General features: G+C 48.0%; 1 protein-coding gene across 3 annotated transcripts in view; it reads left to right on the plus strand.

Annotated features, from left to right (window-relative positions):
* RHBDF2 (rhomboid 5 homolog 2) overlaps positions 1–26,089 on the plus strand; it is a 69,324-nt gene that overhangs the window by 3,270 nt on the left and 39,965 nt on the right. The window contains exon 2 of one of the 3 annotated variants that reach the window (XM_075903594.1): positions 4,967–5,141. The exons of 1 other annotated variant lie outside the window; for it this stretch is intronic. The gene's annotated coding sequence lies outside the window, so the exon portion shown is untranslated. Of the gene's footprint in view, positions 1–4,966; positions 5,142–23,661; positions 24,896–26,089 lie in introns of those variants that run through there. One more of the 3 variants, XM_075903597.1, reaches the window with a different exon arrangement.

Below are 26,089 nucleotides of genomic sequence, written 5' to 3' on the forward strand. Positions count from 1 at the left end.
TGATCACTTTCTCCTCTTCCAAATGCTTCAAAATGGATTCCTTGAGGATCCCCTCCATGACTTTTGCGGGGACTGAGGTAAGGCTGACTGATCTGTAGTTCCCTGGATTGTCCTTCTTCCCTTTTTTGAAGAAGGGCAGTCCATTTGCCTTTTTCCAATCATCCGGGATCTCTCCCGATCTCCATGAGTTTTCAAAGATAATCACCAAAGGCTCCACAATGACGTTTGCCAACTCCCTCAGTACTCTTGGATGCATTACATCTGGGCCCATGGATTTGTGTATATTTAGCTTTTCTAAATAGTTCCTAACTTGTTCTTTCATGGTCATGTGTTGAAGATTTTTCAATTAAAGTGTAATTCTTTTTTTTGGGGTGTTAGTGTTGGTGGTGTGATTTGGGCTAGCATGGAGTGCTTAATAAGTAAATTTAGTCTCATTAGCATGTGACTGGTGGGTAGAAACTTTTTGTCTCTGCAAGAGTTGTATTGGTCAATAGCATCCTTCTGATGCTTAACCAAAAGTCAAATGATTTGTGAAGTGGCACAGATGCTTACTGGGGTTTCTTTAGTAGTAGTGTCACACTTCAGCAAAACAGCTGCCTTAATATAAAGCTTTCTGATATTTGTCTGTGCTGCCTGCTTCTCTTCACCTCCCTCAGCCTTCTCAATGCTGCATTGAAAACTGGCTGCAGCTTCTCTGTAAAGCCTGGGTTTTACATGAATGCTATTGCCTAACAAAAAGACAGTTACATTAGTCAGCACTTCCATGGGTCATGCAAAGCCATTGAATCATCAGTGACAATTGGGGAAGGATCTGGAAAACTGGCTAGAGAGAAATACATGATATAGCAAATGGAGTTCCTGTTTAAAGGGAAGACAGGAGAGCGAGCGCACCGATTTTAGCCAGCCCTGTTTCCTTTCTTGGCAATATTAGCACCAGGCTTAAGAAGTGTTACTAGTTAATTTATGTATCATGAGCAGACACTTGCTGGATGTAAATTGTTGGTGTTGCCCTGCCTACCTACAAATCTAGCATTGTTTTGGCTGCATAAACTGCACTTGAAAAGGAAATATGTCAGCTGAGAGATTTTACCATTTCTACTAGATTACACTGGAGCGAATGGCTTAATCTCTTTTTCCTGACTGGCCTTTTCATCTTTCACATGTGGATTTATAATTCTGAAGCCTAGAAGGAGGAAATCCCTTTGTTTTAGGGGGAAGGGAGACTAAAACAAAAGATGTAGCTGTCACTTAAATGCAGCTGCAGGGGACAGAATAAAGTTGTCTGGCCTCTGACAGAATTCACATGAAGGAATTCTTCCAGTCCCCTAATTACAGTAAAGTTGGAAGGCTGGCCTTGATCCACCCACATCTTCCTACGTGCCTTTATGCTGTAATGGTCACTCTTCATGGGGATTTCCAAAATGATCTCATGAGCACATGCTGCTGTTACAGGCTTGCAGAGCCCTATGGGAGCAGAAGGAAGCTCCTCATCCATTTGGGCCATCCCCACAACTCGCCTTTATACTAGGAGGCTAAGGGCAATTTAGGCTTGGCTGGATGAGCACATAAAGATAGGCAGCAGGATGACTGCAGTGCGTTGCCCTCTCTCTGTACCTTTTGTGCATCACTGAAGTCTAGGTTTCCTCTAAAGAGGGCTACCACACTCAAATCCCATGTGTGAAGAAACAGGTATAGGGCTCCATTCACCTCTTTCCACAGCTGCTCACTTCTTTTGTGGCTCTGCATGCAGCTTGTATAGCTTCCCAAGCTCTTGCACGGTGTGGGTGGGAGAATTATTGCTGATGGCTGCTTGTCTAAGTCTGTCATCAAGTTTCAGCCTTAAAGTCCTTTCCAGAATGGGCAAGTGTGTGCCCTTCTCAGATACATGGTAGTTCTCTTAATCTTAGGTAGCCCTCTTGTTGCTTCTGTCACTATGCATGCTGTGTTGCTGTTGCCAATTAATCTTCCATCAACTCCAATGGAACATAAGTACTGTGTATGCTGCTCTTGTGCTTCCTCAGTTTGGCAGCTGGCTCCTTCCTGTTTCCAAGACACTGAGTAGAATGAGTGGCTAAAGGACCAATGTTGGTTCAGTGGGTTCCAGTAGACAAGGAATTTTGTACTGATAGAAGTCACGTAGCTGTGCAGCATGGCTTATCAGGGTAAACTGCACCCATGCACACTGGAAGTTTTTGCTAGGATAGGTGTATTGGTGAAAAATCCTTGACTGAGACAAGTCTTAGCCTGTCTGACTCGACATGCACTCCTATGCTTTGTGCATGACTCCCTGAGACCGGTCTTTGCCCAGTATGGCCAAAGGTCCATCTATCCCGGTATCCAGTCTTACAACAGAGGCCAATGCCAGATGATCCAGAGGAAGTTAACGGAACCAGAGAATCATCAAATGATCCCCCTCCTGTCATCCATTTCCAGCCTCTGACAAGCAGAGGCTACAGACACCATTCCTACCCATCCTGGCTAATAGCCATTGATGGACCTAACCTCCATGTATTTATCTAGTTCTTTTTTGAACCCTGTTAAAGTCCTGATCTTCACAACATCCTGTGTCAGAGTTCCACAGGCCAGCTATACGCTGCATGAAGAAAAACGGCCTTTTGTTTGTTTTAAACTTGCTACCTGTTAATTGCATGTGGTGACCCCTGATTCTTATGTTACGGGAACAAGTAAATAACTTTTCCTTATTAACTTTTTCCACACCAGTCATGATTTTATAGACCTCTATCATATTCCCCCCTCAGTCTCCTCTCTACTAAGCTGAAAAGTCCTAGGCTTTTTAATCTCTCTTCATATAGGACCCGTTCCAAACACCTAATCATTTTTGTTGCCCTTTTCTGATCCTTTTCCAATGCCAATATATTTTTTTGAGATGAGGTGATCACATCTGTATGCTGTATTCAAGATGTGGGCATACCATGGTTTTATAGCAGCAATAAGATATTCTCTCTTATTCCTTATCCCTTTTTTAATGGTTTCTAACATTGTTTGCTTTTTTCATTACTGCTGCACATTGAGTGGATGTTTTCTGAGACGTATCCACAGTGACTCCAAGATCTCTCTTGAGTAGTGTTAGCTAAATTAGTCCCCATCATATTGCATGTATAGTTGAGATTATTTTTTCCAATGTGCATTACTTTACATTTATCAACATTAAATTTCATTTGCCATTTTGTGTGATCTTTTTGAAGCTCTTGACAGTCTGCTTTGGTCTTAATTATCTTGAACAGTTTAGTATCATCTGCAAATTTTGCCACCTCACTTACCTAGCCATAGGTAGGCTAGCCATAGGTAGCCATAAATAGGCTGAATAGGACTGGTCCCAGAACAGACCCTTGGGGGACACCCCTAGTTACTTCTCTCCATTCTGGAAACTTACCATTTATTCCTACCCTTTGTCTTTTTTGTCTTTTAACCAGTTATCAATCCATGAAAGGACCTTCCCTTTTATCCCATGACAACTTCCATGGTGAGGGACCTTGTCAAAGGCTTTCTGGTATAGGATGCAAAATCCCATTGAAAATGTTAACTAGTTAGACTATTTGTTTAACCAATTAACTGGCTCATTGCGCTGTGGTCAGGGGGCCACTGGAGCAGTCTCCCACCTACAGCGTGGTGTGGTGCGGGCAGGGGGCTGCTCTAGCCAGGCTAGGAAGGATTTGCTGCACTGCAGATGTAGGGCTATTCTGGCCCAGCTAGGTGCTAGTTAACTAATTACCCCAGTAAACATGCCAGTAGGGCAGGGGTAGACAATTTTTGATGGGGGGGGGGGGCACTCCAAGATTTTGGAAAGTGGTTGAGGGCTGCACTCTTCCATGATATTAATGGAGGAAGTGTGGAGTCTGGGATGGAGCTTGGGGTAAGGGACTGGGGGTGCAGGAAGGAGACTGGAGTCGAGATTACGCAGTTGTGACTTAAGGTAGGACTGGAGTGCAGGGATTTGGGATGTGACTTAGGGTAGGAGAGGATTGTGATCTGGGGCAAGAGATTGGGGTGTCAGATCTGGGAGTGGATGTGGGTGTAAGGGGGACGACAGAGGGTTTGGGTATGTTGGGTGGGGGGGCAGAGAGTTGGGGCAGGAAAGGGCTGAGGTGCCGGGGCAGGCTGTGGCCAAGAGACTTACTTGCCAGCTGCCATACTTACCTGCCTTGTCATGTGCTTCATGAATAACTGATCCCAGGAGAGGAGGTGTGATTCTTCTTAGCTGACCAGCTCCCATTGGCTGGTATCTGCTAGAAACTGGCTAATGGGAATGTGCTGAGGGCGGGGTGGCTCCTAAAACTTCCCCCTCCCCTCCAGTTTCAAAACAAAAACGGAACCCTATAGCCACCGGGCTGCGGGGGAGCCTGCCTGGGGCTCCCTGCTGCTGCTACGGGCCAGATCCAGTGGCTTGGCGGGTTGTATTTGGCCCAGGCCTGCAGTAAGGCAATGCTTACTGAGTAACTGATTACCCTCTTACTTCCCTATCACTGAAGATATTAGCTCAATGGGTAGTGGCAGTCAAAAAAGCTGAGGATCCTAGGAACCATTACACAAGGGAGAGAAGACTGAAAATATGCCGTTTTATAAATGCATGGTATGGCCACATCTGGATAGTGTCTGTATAAATCATCAGATTCATCTATCCCTTTCAGGAATGGGCTTGGACTGACTTTGTGCCTTAATGCACAACCTTGTAGCTATTGACCTAGGGCTCTGTGTACGGAGAAAAGAGAAATAGAATTAGCCATTAATCTAGACTTTGAATCCCACAAAGTGAAATGTTTTATTTTTAAGGTTGCTTCTTGCTATAATTAAAAAATATTTTGGAACTAAGCAATTGTTAGCTTGATCTTCTTTAAAGCCCCATTTCCTAATAACTAGCTACTCAGATACAGTAAAATGATTGCACAGACTAAAATGCTGCTCTTTGAAAGTCAGCCTCTCATAATATGTATGTTCATGTTTTCAGTTTCCTGACCACTGCTCCTAACCTGGGCATACAGCTACCAGCTGTTCCAATCATTGGCTCCATCCAGGCAGATTTTTCTGATGTTAAATGGTATGAACAAGCTTTGACCAGTGACTGGACTGAGATCACCTAAACTCAATCAGCTTGTCACTGGCAGGATTCCAAGGCTGTCCAGGTAGGAGGTTTTTTTTAATTGTTTTGATTTCTGTGCGGTAACTGAGGTTGTTGCAAACTCCTAAAGCCATGCTAAGGTTGCAGTTAATGGGAAAACAGAACTTCAACTGGAGGCCTGGTATGTGAAACAGGAGCAATTATTAAATATTAAAATAGAATTACTTGGTATGCATTGTTGTCTAGGGATCATAAACACAATTACTTAATTAAAAGCTTTGCAGCTTATCACCAGTGAGCCCCTGCTTTCTTGCCATATCAATGTATTGTTAATTTATGACACAATCTGAGTCTTTCTGAGAGGTATTGGACCAAATATTCTTAACAAGAATCCTGGGTGACTTGCTAGCTTCCATCACGCTGTTGTGGGAGCATTTTGGTGCTTTGGGTAACAACTTGCTGTTTGCCTCCTGTTAGAAGATGCCTTCTGCACTCACGGTTTGAAAATACCCTGTTTCATCTTCCCCTAAATAGCACACTAACACCTGGCTTGCTGTCCTCTGACTTATTCACTTTAAAAATACATACAAGGAAGAGGAGGAAAGAGCTGGTACACTATTTGCTGGAGAGTTACCAGCAACATCTGCATCTGGGGCAGAGAAAAAAGATGTTGCACTTGATCCCTGTGATAAGTTGTTTTTTGTGATAAGGGAGTGTTGTCTAGTGGCTGGACCATGGCACTGGCAATCGAAGATTCCTTGTGCAATGCCTGGCTGTGTCTTACTTGCTATGTTTTTGGCCAAGTCTGTTGGGCTCAGAAACTTAAAGATATTCTCATTGAAATCATTGGGAGGCAGGAATCTAAATATGTTCTAGTCTAAATCCCAGAACCTCAATGTATGTCAGGCCTGCTTGATACATAATGTAGGTGTGTTTGTGCACACTCTTGGTGTGAATGTGCTGTACTAGTGTAAAGTGAGTTATGGTGATGAGGCTCATCTTGGCTCTTAAGGTAGTGCATTACTAGGAGTTTGCACCAGTGCATCATCTTCGTTCTTCTGCCCCCCCGCCCCATCCCTAAAATGGCCCTACCAAAATTCCTGTGTAGACAAGGCCTTGGCCTGTCCTAGTGCAAAGTGAGGATGCTTTTGTTTTGTTTTTAACCCAGCTGGCAGGTGCATCATGAGGCTTAACGTCTCTGTAGCACTCTGAGATCTGCAGATAAAACATACTGTATAAGCGCAAAGTATAACACTTGCTGCTGGATGTGTGCCTGGTATCTCAACAAAACCTTGTTGCATTTCTATACTTGTCTTGATTCTGTCAGGCTGCTGTGTTGTTCAGCTCGTATGTTCCTTTCACTTGCTAATCCATGAGTGAGGGCCTGGAGCAATGTCCTTTGAGCAAATCCACTGGAAAGCAGTTGCAGAGATCAATTTGTTGCAGCTCATTTAGTTTTGGGGAGGACTGGGGATGATGGGAAGAAATTCCATTGTCTGTGGCCATGTGAGGACCGCAGACAATGAACCTTACACTTGCCAAAATTAAATTGTGGGCTCTTTGGGTTGGGGCCTGGCTCAGTGAGTGTTACCCCTCTAAACCACAATAGCTCTGGAAACAGAGGTGAAACCTGCACCCTTTTTTTTTAAAGCGGGGAGAGGCCTCAGCTCTGAAGTTTGGAACCCTCCCTTCAGGTAGCTGAAGGCTGCTATCAAATCCGCCCCCTCTCCCCCCCCACTCGTCTCTTCTGTAGACTAAAAATCAAGTCCCTCAGCCTCTCCTTGTAAGTCATGTGCTTCAGCCCCCAATAAGTTGTTGCCCTCTGCTGGACTTTTTCCAATGCTTTCACATCTTTTCTGTAATGGGGGGGGGGGGGGGGCGGCGGCGGCGGCACAGAATTGGATGCAATATGCCAGATGTGGTCTCACCAGTGCTGAATAAAGGGTACTAATTACTTTTCTAGCTCTGCTGGAAATGTTCCTCCTAATGCACCCTAATATGCCATTAGTCTTCTTGGCTACAAGGGCACACTGTTGTGTCATATCCAGCTTCTCATCCACTGTAATCCCCAGGTCCTTTTCTGCCGAACTGCTACTCAGTCAGTCAGTCCCCAGCCTGTAACAATGCTTGGGATTCTTCCGTCCCAAGTGCAGGATACACTTGTCCTTGTTGAACCTCATCAGATTTCTTGTAGCCCAGTCCTCCAATTTGTCTAAGTCACTCTGGACCCTATCCCTGCCCTCCAATTTATCTACCTCTTCCCCTAGCTTATTGTCATGAATCTTAGATGTTTGAGTCTTTAATGTCAATAATCCCGTTAGCAGCACAAGGAGTTCTTTTCTTTGAGGTGCTGGCTGTTAATCAGGCGCCCATTACAGTCCTAGCCTCACCCCTGAACCGTTCACATTCAAGTGGCTCGGGAGAAGTGGAAATGTGTTCATTGGCCCCGTGTCTCTGTTCCTAGTGGCTGTTACCCATCTTGTGGTGGTTTTCGTTGTCCCAATAATATGGAGCAGGCACCGCTAAGGATAGGAGATGTGATTGGGCTGGTCAGGGGCTGGAAAATGTGAGACCCCAGTGACTGAAGCACGTGCTAAAGTGCTGTTGTCAGTAGGGATGCTCCCCTTAAGCAGGGGAGTTGTGTGTTGGCTAGCTGTGTGCCAGTGCTGCTTCATTTGATGGCTTTTTATCTGTCTGTCTGTCTGCTAGGTAAGTAGCAAGTGCCAATAGTACAAGTTCAGAGCCCTCCAACTGGCTTTCAGGCTTGTTCTCCCTTTATCTGAACAGGAGGGAGAATTGTTAGAAAAGACAGTGCCAGAAATTGGCTTAACCTGTGGGGCTTAGCACACTGCTTACTCTCCAGCAGAGGGACCTGGTGTGAAACAGCCATGCAGCCAGCTGTTTATTATATTACATGAGCGCTATACACTGACCCACACAGGTAGGCCCCTTGTGTCCGTGCAGAGCCCTGTGGCTCACTGCACTAGTGAGCAGGTAGTGTGCAGGACTGGGACTTGGGACTGGGGACATGAATTCAGTTCCTGACTCTGCCACTGGCCTACTTGCGTGACCTTGGGCCAGTCACTGCCTGGCTCTTTGCCTCTGTTTCTGTATCTGTCAAATGAGGATCCTGTGGCCAGACCTCTTGTACAGCACCCTGAGCTCTGTGGATGAGAAGTGCTGTATGAGAGCAAGGTTGAGGCTGTTTATGAGGCATTGTTAGGGATGCTCCTGTTCCTCTGCTGACCCTTTTGGTTTAAATGGAAGAGGTGAGGTGTTGACCAGAACTTCGGACCAGCAAGCGGGGTGCTTTGTGCAGTCTGCGAATGCAGCCCATTGTGGAGGGGGAGATTTCCAAAGACACCAATGGGGATTATGCACACAGCTCTCAGGAGGGCAAATGCAACTTTGTCCTTCTTTGGCCTAGCCATGGATTTAAGAACAGAATTTAAAGAATGTTGGCCCTAAAGTATTTCAAACTGGAAGAATATACAAGGCAACAGCAAGTTGGAGTGCTCAGCAGTGATTTACAGCGCCACAGGACTCCATGTAGAGGAAGTGATTTGGGTTTCTCTTGGCAGGATGACACTTGCTTGGGAGGAAGGCTAGGTTACTGGGACAACCATCTCCCAGCTGCTAAGTCTTCAGTTTTTAAAGCCGTGATTTGTGGGCACTTTGGAAGGCTCCAGCAGTGGGGTGCTTTTTTGCCTGAAGATAAAGCATCACTTTGGAACTGCAGAACTAGCTCCTCCTGCCTTTAAAGTTGCTCAGACTTACCTTCTTCCTTGTACAGGGAAATCGAACTGTCTCACTGCTGTGTTGTAATTCACTTCCCAACTGGTTTGGCAGCCTCTGCAAGCTGGAAGGCAAGCCATGGTGTTCGCTTGTCTGCTTCCCATCCTGGGAAGCTTAAATCCATGTGCTGGCAGTCCCCCTGCTGTGTAACACAAAGGTGTTCCCTAAGAGCAGGGTAATCAAATGCCAGTCACGTGCAACATCGCACACATCTGCATGCTGACTTGGTGATCTCTGCCATGGCATGGGCAAGCTGTCTGGAAGGAGGCTGCTCAACTGGAGGCTTGTGTTGTGGTTGTATCAACAGGAACAGTCTCAGCCCAGTGTGCTTGTACGACACCATGCCAGTCAAAGACGCAAGCAGCAGCTGTGGACACCTCCAGAATTCCCAGCCAATGTGCCTGCAGTTTTATTTGTAACTTTCCAGCATGAACACTTCTCTGGCAAGCAGGAGAGTTGGATCTGAAATTTTCATTGATTCCTGTGCCGCTTCCTGGCATGGAAAAGCCCTGTAGGGTGACCCCTCTGATGTGCCTCTGCTGGAGGATGGAGCTAAGTGATTTGTCTGCACTGGCACAGTAGGTTACAATCAATCCTAAAAGCTCTGTAAGCAGGGATCATGTAGAAACTTGACGCATTCGGAGCAGGGGTGGCTTCTGCCTGCTCAGTGGATTTTGTCATGTTTTAAGGATGCTGCTGAAGAGTGTTTGTTTTTGCTCGCTTTGTTTAGAACAACTCAAGGGGCTTGATGTTGACATGTTTCCTTAAGTGTGGTTGCAGTTGTGTGTGCCTCACACCCAAGTTTGGAGGAAGGACCTAAGTTAGCAGTGAGGTTCTGTAACAAGCCCTAATTGCTAATCTGGTCTGCAAAAGACACTAAAGCCAGCAGCTTGGCCCCACAGCTCAAAGCTTTACTAGCAAGCAGATGTAGCAAGGCTCTGTGTGACTGGCCTAGTGGAGAGCTAAGCTCTCTAAAAGGAGTGCAGCTGCCTACTTAGCTCTGCACAGGCGCTCAAGGCGCCTGCACAAGGTGGTGTTACACTTGGCCACTCCACCCCCAACCTAGCCTCCGTTCTGTGGCTGGGGGAGGGTTGGGCATGAACTAGGTGCTTCTCCCCAGCCCTAACGCAGCCACAGCTGGGGCAGCCCAGCTGCAGCCAGGGCCCAGCACTTTCATGCCTGGCCCCCCTCATACCTCTACACCCCATCCTCTTCTCCCCCTCTCCCCCGTACCAGAGCACTTGCATCCCAGCCCTCTGCCCCAGCCTTGAGCCCTTCAATGCTACCCCCCACATCAGAGCCTGCACACTTAAGCCCTCACACCCCAGCCCTCACACCCCTGCACCCCAACTCTCTGCCCAGGCCTCAGCACTCCAAACCCCTTAGTCCATCCCCAGCCCCTCCGTGTCACACTTCACCTTCATATTGGTGCCCAGAACAAAATTCTTTCTGCTCAGGGGTGGGAAAAATGATAGCTCTCAGAGTCCCAAACCTGTGCTCTCCACCAGCATTCCCTGAGTGTTGTTCCCACCTTGGCCACTGACCTGCTGAGTAGTTTTGGGCTAGTTGCTTTCCTTCCTGTGCCTCCTTGGCCTGTCTGGAAAAGGGGAACAGCACTGCTGAGCTCTGCCAAAGATCAACTGCTGAAAAGCTCTAGGGATCCTTTGTACGCTTGCAGAGTTCGCTACAGCAGACCTGCCAGTTTAGGCCCCAGCCCTGCAATGAGATCCATGCCGGTGGATCCCACTGCCTGCCTGGAATTAAGTGGGGCCTTCACAGGGAGCTAGGAGCAGTGTTGTCCCCTACTCTGACCACTGGACTAATTGTCACAGAGCGGGTTCTGCCAGTGACTCACTACCCGTATGTGACCTTGGGCAAGTCACTGTGCCAAAGGTTTCAAATGGCCACTGATCTTTGGGTGCCCCTGTTTGCCCAGCAAAAGTTACCAGGCTCATGTTTCCTCTTTGGGTAACTTACCTGACCATGCCCTACCACTTTCTGCATGTTCGCTGCTCCGCCCTTTAGGTGAACTTGGTCTGAGTGAAGTCAGCCAGGATGTTTGGTGTCTGGGTCACTTACCCACACTCCTGCATGTGCCTCAGTATCAGTTTTCCAGTAGCACAATCTTAGGCTTGAAAGGCATTGAGTTAAACTCTAAAACACCAGTTGAAGCGCCACACCTGTTTCAGCCTTATACAAGTAACTCTTGAAATGCTTACCCATCTCTCGCCTATAGTCAGTTACCTGCTGGTTGTGTAACTGCTCGCGCACCAGTGGGGAGAGATGTTAAAGGAAAATGTGGTTGCGAGCTGTCTCGCGCTGGCAGAGAAGGTCCGACAGATCCAGCACCTGAAATACTTTGTGTTTGTAAATTGCTGAGACTGCAAGTTGATGTTGCTTCTTGTAGCTTCTTTGTGGTTTAGTTCTTTTCCCACTGACGGGTGTCCCTGGGAAGAGGGACTTGGGGCTCAAGTGACTTGAGTCCTAGTCCTGCCCCGTGCTTCCTGTAGACATTGGGCAAGTTGCTCTAATGCTCTTGCATCAGTTCCCCATTTCTGGGAACTTGAGTGTATTGTACTAGAAACTCCATACAGTGAGCATCAAAGTATCTCTGCCAGTATAGCCTGCTTCTATACAAGAAGAGGATAACTACGCCTTCGTAAGGCACATCTCTACTGGTATAACTGCTTCTGGGCTAGGGCTTCTCCCAGTATAACCATGCAGGTAGATTTAAAAACCCCATGCCCTAACCAGGTAGTTACAGCAGTACGAACTGTGTGTGTAGGCCAGACTGAACAATGGGAGATGGCCAGACACCACAGTAATTGCAGCATAACCTAGATGGAATTCACTTTCCTGGACTCTGAATTTTTTTAATCTCAATGAGAGCTGGATCGTGCCATTTTTCAGGAACAGAATATGCATATGGGTGTCGCAGGCCCTTCTGTCACCAAAGGAATAGGCTGGAGACTTCTTCTTTACTCCCAGACTGGCATCTTTCCTTCTTCGTGGCACTTTGTGCTCCAGGGCCTGCCTTCCGGAGTAGATGCTGAGCACCTGTGAGTCTCAAACCAATAGGAGTTTGGCACTTCAGGCTCCCTGCCTCCTTCCCTCTTCCAAGGGGTTCCCGAGCCCCCTTGCGTCAATGACCTCGTGAGGTGGGTACACAAATGTTACCCTCACCTTACAGGTGGGGGAACTTGCCCAAAGCCCCGTGCGCTGACCGGGAAAGGCAGGAGTAGAGTTTGGGAGCCCTTGCCATCCAGTTGACCATGCTGCTTTTCCATTTGAACCCTGTCTCCTGCTTTGTGCAGCCATGTTCCCCCTTTGGTGTCTTTGCTGCAGATAGCTTAAAATAGCATTGCCCAGGTGAGCACCCCCCTACAAAGTGCTACCTGTGCCAGGCCCATATAACTGGGTACTGTACTACACAGCGCCACAGTGGTACTGTACTAACCTGTCTGGTGGCTCTTGGGTGCATTAAGCTGGGCTGCTCAGGGTGCTCTCTTGTGTTGCACAACACTGCTGCCTGTACCACCTGCTAACAATTTCATGTCAACACTTCCCCAGGGGAGTTAATCATTATTCTAGTTCTGAAGGCAAAAGCAAACAGCCTTCGGCATGTCTAATGAGTGTCATTAAAGAATTCAATATGCAAGTCACAGTGATCCATAGTGCACCCAGCTGACTGCGCTGCCTTTCCATCTCTTCCCTGTCCGCTATAAACAAAGACATCACTCTGGCTTTTTTTCCTAAGACACTGAAAAAGGTTCTTATCTCGGAAAGCCCAGCCGAGCAGTATAACTGGTTACATTTGCCTACCAAACTTCTGTGTGTGTTCCACTGCCCTCAGCTGGGGATTCAGAACTGCTCAATTCTGTCACTGGGTCTGTAGTGCTGACTTGTATCAGATTCTCCTGGGGTCAGACTTGTAATGAAAGCAAATGGGATGCAACCTCTCCATCAGGATTAGTGCTGAATAGTCAATAATTGTCAAGCTGGTCTCTGTCAAAGGTTCCTTCTAGTCCAACACATCATGTGATCACTCTGGTAAAGGAGCTGTAGCTGGGGATTTATTTTTGGGCTATCTTGTAATTCACTGGTCAGCAGGAACAGTGACCTTTCTGGTAAGCATTGGCCTAAAAGTTGTAGCTAATTTTCTATAGTTACAGCTGTGCTTGGCACTGCTGTTCTCTCAGGAGATGAGCTTTTCATACTGAAGCACCTGACTTATAAGCATAGGCTAGAAATAGAAGCTAGAGGATGCATGGGAAGAAATGTGGCTTGATTGAGCAAGTGCTAGAGCTGGGAATGAAACCATGCAGGCGTGTCTGCTGCAAGCTACCTGGAATGAATCAGACAGTAGATGTCTGGTTATTAGTTTGCCCCAGTTAATGTGCATTCTTACTTCGCCATTTCTTTGGCGGTTCATTGTGTCCAGATTGAATGTGTGCTGCTCGGAATAAGTTAATGAAGGTTTTTATAAATATTTCAGGTTCCTAACTTTGGCTTTGAAAATAGCTTGTTCTAATTCAATTTCTGTGACATTTCCCTTTAAAAATGCATGTGCTTATATATAATGTATATGGTCCAAAAGCAATCTGACTGCCTCTGTCACATACAAGGAGGGGTGTGGGTTTTTCTCCCTACTAGTTGAGCTTGTAGAAGGCTCCTGGTTGTAGAATTCCAATCTGAGATGGAGTTTGCTCCCAGGCTTTGGAATGGTGAGATCCAAAAGCAGAAGCTGTGGATAGTTTAACCCTTTGATCTTGGGCATTGAATTCCTAGCACCATGTGTTGCTGGGAATTGAGCTGCATTTAGTGCTAAGGAGCAAATTAAAGGGGAAGGCTGAGCCTAAAGCTCACAGTGAGGGGGTGGTTGGAGGGAATGGGCAGGTTGGAGCACTTCAGGACTGTGGTACTGACTGGGAGAAGAACTGTCTGCAGGCCACTGTTTCAGATGTGAATAGGAGCCAGGATTCTTATATGGAGACTGTAAAACTCCTTGATTGTTCCTAAGGTAAAGCCGATCAGAGGAGAATTCTGTGCCGCTGGGTATGCACAGAATCTGCCCCTCCCCCCATTTTTGCTTTTCTGCAGAAAAATGACCTTCTGATGGGGAAGCAAAAGGAAGCCATGAGTGGTCATGTGACCCTCCCCAGCAGTATGTCTTGGGTGTTTAGGGCAGCCATCACTGTGGGGAATGGGACTAGAGAAGACCCAGCTGGTAGCTCCTACCCTACACCGGGCTCAGCTGCCAGTCCCAAATTGTCTGGGGAAGATAGAACTTCCTTGTCTCCTGCATGGCATCCAGGGCAGGATCAGAACTAGGGATGTTGAATTGTGATTAATTGACTAATCGAGTAGTTGATGGAATATCAATTGATTAGTTGATGGGGAGAGGAGGGGTCTCTCGCTATCTCCGCTGCAGCTCTGCAGTTTAAATGTAGTAGGAGCTAGGTGTGTAGCAGCCCAGCTCCTTCTACATTTAAACTGCAGAGCCGTAGCAGGGTTAGCTCTTGGGGGCAGTGTGAGCGGGGACTAAGCAGTCCCAGCTCACACTGGCCCTGGGAGCTAACCTAACCCCCTGAGGCTCTGCCTTTTAAATGTAGTAAGAGCCAGTGGGCTCTTATCACATTAAAAGGCAGAGCCGCAGCACCACTGCATCTCTGCCTCCCTGCCCCCATCACTACACCATTGAGACGGTGCTGGGGGGAACCAGCTTTTAAGATGGCTCCTCCCAGCACCAGCTCCTACTCTCCTCCTCCGCGCCCCCCCCCCCCCCCCAGCTTGCTGCCTTTGATATAGCGGGCGGGGTGCAAGTAGTTGACTCATCTACTCTTACATCCTTAGTCAGAACCCTCCCCAGCTTTCTTGCCCAGGTGCAAGAAGTTCTGCAGACTGTTCTTCCCAGACCCTCCTGCTGAGCCTTACCTCCCCATACTCAGAACCCACATCCTGCAGTGAGTCTGTCACACCCAGACCACCTCTGCTGAGCCCCAGCCACCTTCACCTGTGTGTCTCCCCCCTCCCGTAGAGTCCCAATACTGTTGTAGCTAGACATCACCCTACACACTCTCAACCCACCACTCAATTTCTTACACAAAGTCTCTCTACATTTGGATCCTGCCTTGCTGAGCCTGCCTGCACCTGGTGCACCTAGGCTGGAAGGGCAGGGCTCTCTGGTATTTCTGGGGAAGACCCAATCCTTGTGCTGTCAGGGTTGGGTACAGCCTCGGGGGAGCTGCTCAGTTCTCTCTCATCTCTGTGTAGCCAATGGTATGTGTCATGTTGGAGTCTCCACATATGACACACAAAATATGGAGCATTTTAAAATATTGTGCACAGAATTTTTAATGTTTTGGTGCAGGAGGCCCTCAGGGGTAGTGTGGGATTTATTTGCCCAGACGTAAGCAATCTCTTATTCCATTTGTAATGTACAGCCCCAGCATATCACCCTCTGCCGCTAATAGACCTCAGGCTGGTCTGGCCTCTATTCCTACTTTAATAGGAATGAGCAAGACTCTGGAAGAGACTCTGCCTCCCATGGGTGTCTTGTGGTGGCAGCCTTTAATAGGTGAACCCGTGAGCCTGATCTTAACACTAGAGAGCAATAGAGAAGCGTCCTCCCCCTTGTGGCACAGCAATCAGTGAGTGAAGCAGGGTCTCCAGCTTGAGTTGCAAATGCTCCCTTTATGGGGGGGGACAGGGAGCCCTGGGTGGTCTGTGCAGCCCACAAAACCTTTCTGCTTCCCACCTTCAGTGACCTCTTCCCCTCCTGCCACAGGGATGGCTCGCTGTGGGGATGGTGAGAGACCCGGTGCAGAGTGGAGTTTAGCAAGGTCTGTTCTAGACCTTCTCAGACAGCTGAGATGCTGCAGGCGAGGTGACTGTCCAGCAGCAGGTGTCATTGGTTTGTCTGGGCTGGTGTTGGACGCATGCCCGCTCTGAAGGGTGGGGATGCCTCCCAGGCAAAACCTAAAGCCCCATTTTTTTTTTTTTTTTTAAGCCAGTCGGACACTCCCTTCTCTGACCTAGTTACAGCAGACATGGTTGGAGGCGGCTGTGTGTGAACATCCCTTTCTGCCTCCGCCATGGCTGAACTGAGCACGTGCCTCCCGCTTTGCAAATTGACTGAACAGTTGTGTGTGACTGCAAGCTGCTCCCCATCTTCCGCTCCGCGCCCCCCCCACACGTCTGCAGAGCATGCACTGTCCCAGGCCCACACTACTACCTAAAGACCCTTCAGATGCTGCAATATTGCCGCCACAGGATGCTGCCCTCTCTCTCACCAGTCATAGGAAAGCAGTGCATTTGGGAGTGTCCTGCTAGCAAGGCATGGTCTGAGAATGGGACATACAGCAAAAATCAGTCTCTCCTTGTGACTGCCAGGCTGGTCCTCTGACAGGGTGAGATGCTGCCATGATGACTAACTCTGTTGATCGTGCCAGTGCCAGCACATAAGTGGTTACAGTCTTGGCTTGGAAGCTGCCATGTGGAAGGAGCTAAAGGCTGACGTTCTGGCACTCGTGTGTGTTGGTGTATGAACCGTAGATTTTCTGGTTTGCTGGTATAGATCCACTGTCCTGGTGTCATTCTGCTTAGGGAAGGGAGGTGCATGGATTTTGCTTGGATTCTTCCTTTGCTGCACTGCTGAGTGCTCTCGCGCTGTCTAGGCCACGCACTGAGTTGGTTGCATATCAGTTGACATGTAAGCCTTAAATCTAGTGTGTGAATTGCTTGGGTGATTATTTCAGGGTGCATGGCCCAGCATGGATATAAACCCTTCAGCCTCCCAGCTTCTAGCTGTGTTGTGTTCAGAACAGCTCTGGCTTATTCATGAGCAGATGGTCGGTTTTATCTTGCTGGGATGGAGCCATGTGCACACTCCCCTATGGCTTTTCACAAATCTGGAGGGGTGAATTCTGGAGAAGACAAGCCAGCTGCAGTTTGCAGGTCACTTTATGTGGTGACTTCTCACCAGACCAGCTCAGGATTCCTCTCTTACTCTTGGCACCCTACTGCCTTTGCTGTGCCATTTCCTGTTCCACAGGCACAGGTGCTTCCCCATTATCTCCCCATTGGGGCCCTGTTCCTCAATAGAACAGAAAATAAACAAAGGCTCTTCACCTCTTCCTAAAAACAGTGATTCTGATTCTTTTCTCTTTTCTACTTGAGGGCCTGCAGGCTGTGTGCAACCAGCCTCCCCTCCGAGATGGTCTGTACATGGCAAGACTGAGGCAAGGACAATGACTTGCCCAATTCCATGCACTGAGCCAATAGGAAACCTCAGACCTCCTGACCTAACCCTATCAGCTGGACTGCATAAGACTAAGATCTCAAGTTTTGCTGAGCTTTGGCCCCTCTGCTTCCCCCTCCCCAGCACCCTGTCTGCTCAGAAAAGCAATCTCTCTGGGAGTCTGTCTTGGGGGTGGAGGTGGGGAGGCGGAGTCTTCAAGGGGAAAATTGGGAATTTACAAGGTCACCTATCCCCCAAAGCATCCTGTGTCCTGGAGAGCAGAGAGGACTGCAGCTAGAGCCTGGAGGGCAGGAGCAGTGTCACACACAGCAAGTCCTGGCAGACTCTGGTTGTGTAAGTGGGAGGCTGTGCGCTTGGGTATACACTGCAGGACTGGGTGTCTGTGTCCACAGCTCTCCCCTTTCTTCTTCATCCCTGCCCTTTGCTGGCTGCAGACCAGGGCGATAGATATTTGGAGTGTAGCTCAGAGTTTTTCCATTAGTGAATTCCCTTGCATGTACCTTTGTGCAGCTAGTAACATTGCTTCCTGCAGTGCTAAAGCACCCAGCGCTGCAGTTTCTGGGCACTCTAAGTGTTACTGAGGGACTTTCATGGGGTTTGATTGTGCCCATTTCCTCTCCTGTTCCATGTGCGAGTCCTAGTTTTGCACTCATTCCCTGCTGGCTGGATACCAAGAAATGGGACAAACCTGCCCCTTGGGTGGTATTGAGCGTGGGAGTTCCCCAGCACTTCAGGAATGCTTGCTGAAGGCTTGGCATTGCTGCCTGATAGGGCCGCCAGACTCCCATAGAGCTATTTTTGTGCCAGGCAACCCAATGCTTTTTCCACAGAATCAAGCAAGCAGAGAATAGCCCTTTGGCAACACAGCTCTCTGAGTTGTTAGGAAACCACTCAGTGAGTTGTTAGCCACACCCTTTCCAGGAAAACTTCCCCATAGGTCTCTGGCAACGCTGTCAAGCCCCAGCCTGCAGCAGGCTCTTATCTTAGCTCTTGTTTTGGTTTCTGCACTTTCCTCCCACCTTGCTCTAGTATTTTTTTAACAGAAGCTGCTTAGCAGATAGCCCTTCTCCACTGAGGAAGGTGCCTGTGCTACTGAGTCCTGTGTGGGAGTCAACGAAACTAACAGTTCAAAGTTTGCTCCTCTGCCCCCCTCCTCAAGAAAACAAAACCGAAGACACCTGCACATCCCACACCTCTGCCACTTGAATAATGATCTCACTGCCTTTTCCTGCGAATAGAGGCCATGCAGCGAGGACTGCTGCAGAACCTCCCTGCACAACAGGAATCTGCCGACATCTGTCCGTCCACGCTCCATTCCAAAAGGCTGAGATACTGGAGAGCAGGCCTGGGATTGCATTAGGAACTCTTCCTTCCAACTCTCATTGGAGTGAGGCAGGAAACAACTTCCCTGTCCTGGGAAAACTTTCCAGAGTTGAAAAAATGGTTCTGTCCTGAATTGGGACAAAATATCAGTGTTACAACCCAGCATCCAAAACGAATTTGGTTGGGACAATCCTTGTTTTTTTTTTTGTTTTTTTTTTTTTTTTTTACTGTAATTAGCTTAAATTTGGTACAAAAAGTCATTTTGAACTAAAACATTCCACTTTAGGAAGTGCTGACATGGGACTCTTGGACAATTTTGAAACATTTTTTGACACTGTCAAATTTGACTGTCCCATGAGTGATTTTTGGTTGCTGACGAATTGGCAAAAAAAGACTGTTCACTAAAGCAGACTTTCGGCAAACTTTCCGAGCTGTGCAGTGCTCTGTGGCAATTCAAGGGAGATGCTTGCGTGCAGTATGCCCTGAGCACAGCAACACAGAAGGGAAATAAAAAGGCCATTTTTCTGCCTGTGAGCAGTCAGGCTCAGAGCCTTTGTACCTGTGAATGTCCCCATCCCTAGAAAGAAGCTGGATGGCAGCACTTCCTAAGTCACCCTGTGGCAGCTGTCCCATTTCTGCTGGCAGGCCAGCTCCGCCGAAATAGAAAAATGAGAAAAGCCAGCCAATGCGCGCCAGAGCCCAGGGTACATTAGTGCTAATGTACAAGTGGAGAGGCAGGTGGCTGACAAGGCAGAATGGCTTCTGCAGGCCAGACCCTGGTCCCCTTGGGAATCAAAGGCCGTTTGAAAGCAGCCTGCAATTAACTCTGACTTTTCACTATACCCAAGGCAAAGCAATAGCATGGCACTTACGCAGTGCCACCCTAACTAACCTGCTCCACTATACCACCCTCCTGAGGGGGAGGTAGGCAGGGATCGCTCCTATTGGAACAGACCATTATTTGCCCTGGACGCACAAGGGAAGTGGTAGAATTGGCCTTATGCTCAGCTCTTTTGATTGTGACCTCCTCTCCTGAATTAAAAAGGTGATAGAGCCTCTTGCTTTAGGGCTTAAAACAATCTCTAGCTTTTGGGGTTTGCAATGAGACCTTGGTGAGGGAAATGTCCCCCTCTTTGCTTCCTGTGAGGTGGATCCTTTGAGACCTGGTGCTGGCCACTGTCAGGCAGGATACAGGACTAGATGGTGCCTTGGGTCTGATTCAGCCTGGCAGTTCTTGTGATCCTGACCCCAGCAGGATCTGTTTCAGTGCAGATGCTCTTGGCTTTCTAAGCCAATGTAACTTTGAAGAGGCCACTAAGAGCTCAAGGATAGCCTGCTGGGGAAGCATTTCCTCCTCTTGCATTGGACAATCACTGGGCTGCCCCAACAGAACCTCTGATGGAGCAAGACTTTGCCTCTTCCCCCCCCCCCCCCCCCCACCTTTTCCTTTTGCTGCAATATGTGCCCTATCAGCCTTGAGGATATGCACAGCTTGCAGGATACCCCAGTTCTTTTACTTCGGCGCCAGCCTTGGAGCATAATGGCTTGGGAAGACTGCTCAGAACTGTGATAGAAATAGTATTTTAAAAGGATCCTTTTATTCCTAGCCAAAGGGCAACATATTCTTAGGGCTGGAGTGAGGATCTTGCTTGTCCTTTTTGCTTTATGCCTGAGAGAGCGTGAGGCTAGTGCATGTGGCTGGCCCTCCATATAGGTATTTGGTTTTCCATTGCTTCCTTGGCCAGGATGCAAACCCAAGAGCATGGAAACTGAGCTTTGGAAACTGTCTGGAACTGTTAGCTTTTGAAAGCGGGCAAAAGAAGCTGGCTCCTTTCTTAATCGATATTCCAGCTGGGAGGAGCTATTCTGCTAAGGGCTTAGCTCGGCACATGGGGCCAGTGCAAGGCTTGGCTGCAGTTGTGGTGAAGCTGATCTCGCTGTACCTGCCTAATGTGTGATGTGCCCAGCGGGAGACTCTCATGAAGGTTCCTCCAGAGTTGTCAGGTTTCCATGAACATGTAGCTGTCTGCTGCGGGGGATCTCTCTAAATGCTGCTGCCCAGCCCAAAGCTCTCCGCCGGTGTCGTCTCCCTGGAGCACGGCAGCCTTTCCTGGAGCAGCGAACTGCTCTCCCTTGCACGCTGGGTACGTTACCCTCTGTGCCCAGAAGTTTCTGGTCATAGATTTGTTCAGTTTGTCTTTATTCTAGCTTGAATCAGATCCCCATGTGTACTCCCTCTACCACAAGATGGGTCAGAGCCAGGTTATGTGGATTGGCCTTAGTTTTGCAGGGCCCTGAGCTGTTTTGGGCCAGGGGGTTGGTTAGTCTATTCAGTTTCTTCCTTCCCTAGAGTAGAGATGTAAAGGGTTAACCAGTTACCTGGTAAGTGTTCCCTTATTAGCATGTTTACTGGGGTAGCCATTTAACCAACGCCTGGCTCGGCTGCACTGGAGCAGGCCTTCTCCCTCCCTGGGCCTGCTAGTGGGTTAAACGTAGAGTAACTGGTTAACTTTTTTAACTGGAATCTGTCTTCTAGAGTTCTAGCAGTCACTTGTCTCCATGCTTTGAATGGCCCCAGGGAAAAGGCTAAACCAGGCCACCAAAGAGCACACCTCTATCTGAGCTAGAATTGGTACTGGCATACTCTGGGCAGCCAGGCTGGATTGCAGTGGAATGCAAGTTGGCACTCAGGTGGCAAGGTCTGTGTACACAGTGTAATATCTCCTGCCACTACAAAATAAAGTAAAACTGAATAATCTGCCATTAAAACAGGAAGCCTTGGAGACCATGATGCACCCCTCACTCTTGATTTGGTCTCTTAAGACTTCCTGTATTAGTGGAAACTTGTGCATTGTTCTCTCTCCCAAATTTCTCCCAGTGCTTATTCTTCCTCGTTAATGTGAGTTCTGCCATCCCATCAGGATCCAGTTCAGATGCTCTTTGGTTTTTTTTTTTTGTTTGTTTTTTACCCATCGCTTATCTCATGCCCAGTTCTGTAATGTTCTTGCTCTGGACGGGCATCACAGTTTCCCACTGTGCAGATTCCTTTGGTCAAGTGATTGGTGTTTGCAAATTTATTTTTTGTAGCTCATTTACCAGTCTGTTGGGAGGGGGCAGGGTGAGGTTAGTATCTAGCCTTCCTACTCTGTATGCAAAGCAAGGCTAGCCAAAATGTGGGGGCAGAGAGTGTCAATATGGGAGGGGGAACTGCATTCTTAGAGCACAGTCTAATTTGCACAGCTACTAATTGTTCCCTCCTCCTCGTGACCCATGAATGAAATGCATTCTGTTCAGGCACTAGGGTATTTCAGATCGGCAGGCATAGTGTCAGCAATGTGTAATCCAGATGCCCAATTCAGTTCTTGGAATTATACCCAAGCAATTCAAGACACTGAAATACAGGCTGGCTGCGAGTTACATTGGAGTTACCTTGACATATCTGCCTTATATCTTCTGCCCTTCCTATATGTGGTTTCTTCTTACCATTTCATTGTGCAGAAGGGAGTCTGCTGATACAGGGATCTAAAGAGCATGGCTTCACCCTAGCACCATGCAGTAGGCTCTGTGAAGGCTTCTCCCTTGCTCTCTACTAGGGATGATACCACATAGTCATTTAAACAATTAACTGATAAGCCTGGTCTTATTGGTTAATCTTAATGATTTACACATACTCCCCACACTTGCTGCCTCTGACACAGAGGCAGCAAGGTGGCAGGGGAGGGAAGGTGGAAACCAGTATGTGTGGGGAACTAGCTTTCAAGCCAGCTCCTCGCACATATCGGCTGCTGTAAAGCTGCCTTCGTCTCTCCCCCTCCCTCCCCCACACTGCTGCTGAGGCAGCAGCATGAGGGGGAGGGTCATGCTTTTAAGCCAGCTTTCCACATGTGCCAGCTCCCCAGGGCTGCCTGCCTCCCACAGAGGCAGGGGGGGAAAGAGGCGGGAGCCGGTGCTCAGCTTGAGCACCGACTGGAATGCAGTGATACAGGGGCAGCAGCACAAGGTGGCAGGGGACTCCCCAGGAGTAGGGCTGGGGATGCAGTGGCTGCCAACCCTGCCTCCACGAACCATCGAGTAATCATGTAACCCCATTCCTACTGTTTCTAGTTTCATTCATATTGCTTCTCTATGCCAGGCCTGGACCTCTGATTATTTGAGTTAGTTATGTGGTGGGAACTTTGTGCCTTACGCCATGCGCCTATGAAGGACTTCGGAAAAACACCCCAGGGCAGGTTCAATGTACAACTTTCACCAGCAAAGGATTTGCTCCCACATGTGTTCTCTTCATCCTTAGCAAGATTTGCATCTGTGTGCATGTGTGGCTACTGCACTACCCCCCTCCACCTCTCCATTAAGCCACATGTTACTGTAGTCTCTGGAAATAGTTCTAGAGGGGCTAGTAGCTAGTGGGATGAGCAACCTAGGCTAGTGAGCGGGCTGCATGAGTGGCCCCCCTCCTTCCCAGTGGGATGCAAGAATGTTAGACCCAAGACCGTCTCTTGGGATAGGATAGCTTTGCTAACTGCGCTTGTGTGCTTAGAACTTGCAGGGTGTGCCAGCTGAGCTGTTGCAGCGCTTTGGTGTGCATGGCTCACAGTCAATGTCGGGTGTGATCACCATGCTCTGCTCCATGTGCCCTTTCTTTGTGTGGGTCACTTTGTAATACTGGTAGGAAAAAACCTATGCAGATGGAAACCAGCGGAATCTGGCAAGCCTGTGTAGAGGCAACAGTAAATAAAATGTCTCAGGCCACACGCATGCAGCCCATCAGCCGCAGGTTGCTGCTGGGTTCTCTCAGCCAGCAAACAGCTGCCTGCCCCTCTAGGAGGAGTTGCGTTATTCTGTGACTCGCAGTATGTTTACAATGCAAAAGTGGGACTTCCACAGCACCAGGCTTCCACTCGAAGGCACCACCTCCTGTTCCCCCAGATTCATATGGGAGCATTGCTGGCTGTTCCCCCTTTGCCAGGGAGCGGGGGGAGGGTGCAGTTTTCCTGCATTCCTCACTCTGGCTGGGAAGCACAGGGGGCAGGCAAATCGAGACAAGCACTTCTCCCCCGGCTATGGCCATGGAGAGGCATTTACTCGCCTGGCCCCAAGCCGCTGCAGGGAGGCAGCTGGAGCTGTCCTCTCCCCAGGGCAGCATGCATACTGAACCCCTCATCCCCAGCCCCACCCCAGAGGAATAATTCAAATGAAGTATGGACATTTTCATTTTATTTTTTGAAAAACAAAGATTTGGGGTAAGGACCTGAGCAACACCGGGTAAATCTTCTAGTAAGAACATCATATGATCCCTGTCTCCAGGAAGCTCTGTCGTGCGGCGTTGTTAATGTTCACCTTGCACAGAGAGATACTTCCATTGCACATTTCAACAAGGAGGATCTTGAGGAGGATTTTTTTTAAACAGTTACAACTTTTTTCACTTGCAAAAATCCAGTCCATCAGTTTGTCCCATTCCTTGACTTCTTGTTCTGTTCCTTCCTTATCTTTAAGGTACCAGCATTCCAAGTACTGCTCTGAGAAGGTATCTTCCACTGAAACACGACTGGCCATGACTTTTTTTAACAAGATTCCTATGTGCTGCGTTGTACTACTGCAGGGTACTGTGGGATGTAACTTAGCATGAGTGAACAGAACTCTGGGGAAAACCTAGGGAAGTTTGGCCCTTGTAACTGCCAGGCATCCATATAATGGGGTATTTACTTATAATATGTGGTGGCTAACAGCCATCAAGAGACTGTTGCCGTATCCAATAAGACTGAAGAGGGGTGTGCACAGGAAATGATCATATCCTGGCACCCCATAATCCCGGGTGCAGCTAAGAGAAATCTGAAATGGACGAAGTATACCAACACTTGTGAAGGAATCTTTTGTTTGGGTGACTCCACGTCCCATGCGCCCTGGCTGCCTCTCCACTCTGTCTTTGTTCCCCCAATACTGTGTTTATCCGGCTAGATCTTGTGAAAGAGGCAAATGTGGCTTGTGATAAAAGGGGGCTGAGATGAGTCCTGGGTCTTTGCAATTAGCAAGAACATCTTGTGCAATAGTGGCAAACAGCTGAGTTGCCCAGCCAGTGCACTCATTTCCTGTCTTGTTCTTCCCACCCACCAGCTGAACTACAACTGCTACATGTCACTGACAGGATTAAAAGGCCTCCTGCCACTTTATCAGTAGCATCCAGTTGGATTCTGAAGAAACAAAACATCCATATTTCCATTCTGCAGCCCTGCTTCCTCCTTGGGCTTATCATGTCTGTGCATGGAAACTGGGACTCAACTAAAAATTGAGAATGTGATGGCCTAATACTTCATGAGTGGTCATGAAAAGGGGGAAACAGTAGAGCTGAGCTAATAACTCATCTGACAAATACAGCTAGCTGCTTCTCATTGAGTAAGGATTGGCAAATCAGCCTCCCTTTCATTATTCAGCGAAGCTTTTTGGTAAGTTTGTGTGTTAGCATTTTGGTTTCGTTCTTGATTGTCCCTAACCATAAGGAAAGCTATTCTGCTTAGTTGTGCTGTCTGACAAGAATTGTATGTTGGGTTTATTTGATCAGACCAAAACTCAGCAGCTAGGTCACTATGAATTACAGCTGAGTGACAGAATTTTTGGGACTAGCAAATTTGCCGAAGAAAACGTTTTTTGGGGGGCACCAAATCTTTGTGACTGTGGGTTGAATTTGATGAATAGTTTCAGCTTAGCAGGGGTGAAGGGAAAAATCAAATGTCAAAACAAAATGTTTCAACATTTTTCTGAAAAATGAACTGTTTTGACATTGTTCCAGTTGGGTGCTTTTAGTTTAAAAGAAATCTTTAAACGTTAGAAACATTTTAAGATGTGCACGTGCGTTTTATGGTCTTTTGGTTCAGCTACCAAACTGAAAATTGAATTATCTGCTCAGCTCTTCACCAGATTTTTCAATTCATAGATTACCTGTGTACATTGCTCTGCAGCATTTTAGTCCACAAACATTGCCATTAAAACTGAATTGCACCAATACCCATATAAAGTGAACGGAGGGATGTGCTTGAGCCCAGACCAGGCCATTTCATTTAAAGACCTAACTAACTTTGAGTGGAAGATGTCTGACAGCATTCCCCCTGGCCCTGGCAGATCTCACAGCGACAAGCATGAAGGAGATGCACTGGATTAATTTGGGGGCTGGACTTGATGACCTCCTGAGTACTCTTCCAGTCCTATGATTAATTCCAACAGAGTTCCAGTCCCTGGATGTAGTTCTGCCCCTCGGAGGTCAATGACTCCCATAACAGCAGATACTGAATCGTTCTCTCCAAGCTAAAATTGCAGCATGGAAAGGCAGTCAGAATAGAACACTGCTTATTTCTGGAGATGAGAGAAGCTGAGTTTGGATAAGGGCCCTTTTCATGCTTTGCAGTGGAATTGGGTAGCTTGGATTGGGACACTGAGTAAAACTTTCTTCAAAGTATCTAAGGCAGTGGTGGGCATCCTATGGCCCGCAGGCTACATGGGACCCATGAGACCTTTTGTTTACTGTTGCTCACATGCAGGCTTGACAGATTCCGCTGGTTTCTGTCCATGTACTTTTCTTTCAGCCGGTGTAAGTGACACACATGTGAAGTGAGGTGCGTGCTGACTGCATATAACCTTGACCA

The sequence above is a fragment of the Pelodiscus sinensis genome, chromosome 20 (genome assembly GCF_049634645.1).
Source record: "Pelodiscus sinensis isolate JC-2024 chromosome 20, ASM4963464v1, whole genome shotgun sequence".
Lineage (NCBI taxonomy): Eukaryota > Metazoa > Chordata > Testudines > Trionychidae > Pelodiscus > Pelodiscus sinensis.